This window comes from Mastomys coucha, unplaced genomic scaffold (assembly GCF_008632895.1).
Source record: "Mastomys coucha isolate ucsf_1 unplaced genomic scaffold, UCSF_Mcou_1 pScaffold22, whole genome shotgun sequence".
Taxonomy (NCBI): Eukaryota; Metazoa; Chordata; class Mammalia; order Rodentia; family Muridae; genus Mastomys; species Mastomys coucha.
In genome coordinates, this window is record NW_022196905.1 from 165,242,956 (window position 1) to 165,244,063 (window position 1,108).

Consider the following 1,108-nt stretch of genomic DNA (forward strand, 5'->3'; position numbering starts at 1 on the left):
AGTGCTGGGATTAAAGGCGTGCGCCACCACCGCCCGGCCCACTTTTTTATTTTTTACGAGACAGGGTTTCTCGGTGTATCCCTGGCTGTCCTGGAACTCACTCTGTCGACCAGGTTGGCCTGGAACTCAGAAATCTGCCTGCCTCTGCCTCCCAAGTGCTGGGACTAAAGGCATGCACCACCACTGCCCAGCTCCTGTTCACATTATTAATACTGCCAATTAAAACTAATCACTAGTAGAAATATCTGGGAGAAAAATGCTTTTCTTTGGGTTATGAAATAAACCTAAGTAGGCTGAGCATGCTGAGCCTAAGTAGTATGCTCAAGCTGGACAGGGTACATGCCTCTCAGCCCAAACTTAAAGGAAAGTAACCCAGGCAGGAAGATTGCAAATTCCAGGTCAGCATGGGCTGTGTAGAGAATTCTAGGTCAGCCTGTAGTTCTCAGCCAGACTGTGAACCTGTTTCAAGGACCAAAAATAAATTATAAAATAAAAATAACAAATAAATATCATGTCCAGGAAGTAAGAAAGTATGTTTACATTTACACATTCATAACTGCTTTGCAATTAGATAGAGGCAAATCCTTTGTTGGCTCGAGCTTGCACACAAGGGGCAAAGATCATCCAACGGTTTACTGATCTTATTGCAGGGACTACTGCAGAATGTCGTTTAGGAATTAACATCTAGACTGAACTAGTTCTGGGATACAGAGAGCTGCTGGTGAGTATGAGATGTACATGTCTACCTTAGGAAGAGCAGGAACTTAAGCCTCAATGACTGTCACAACTTACTCATTACATGCTTTAAAAGGCTGACCATTGCTTTGCTATAATACACCAAAGGGACCCCTGGGTTCATTTCGGGGTCTGGTCCATTTCTCATTTTTTCATTTGAGTGAAGTACCTCAAGATATGGTCATTTGTTTCCCTCTGTGTCTGAGGATTATTCCAGGCCATTGCTGCAGTGCAGACTTAAAAAATGTGTGTGTGAGAGATTTTCAAGAGTTTCATCTAGAACTGGAGGAGGAATTCAGGAAGCCTTTTCTTTCTTTCTTTCTCTCTTTCTTTCTTTCTTTCTTTCTTTCTTTCTTTCTTTCTTTCTTTCTTC

The 1,108-nt window shown here is 42.3% G+C and overlaps 1 protein-coding gene across 7 annotated transcripts in view; it reads left to right on the top strand.

Annotated features, from left to right (window-relative positions):
• The window catches only part of Zmat4 (zinc finger matrin-type 4), a 378,171-nt gene that overhangs the window by 179,804 nt on the left and 197,259 nt on the right, over positions 1-1,108 (top strand). For 2 of the 7 annotated variants that reach the window (XM_031339302.1, XM_031339303.1), the window contains one exon: positions 651-721. The exons of the other annotated variants lie outside the window; for them this stretch is intronic. The gene's annotated coding sequence lies outside the window, so the exon portion shown is untranslated. The remainder of the gene's footprint in view (positions 1-650; positions 722-1,108) is intronic. 7 annotated transcript variants of the gene reach the window in all.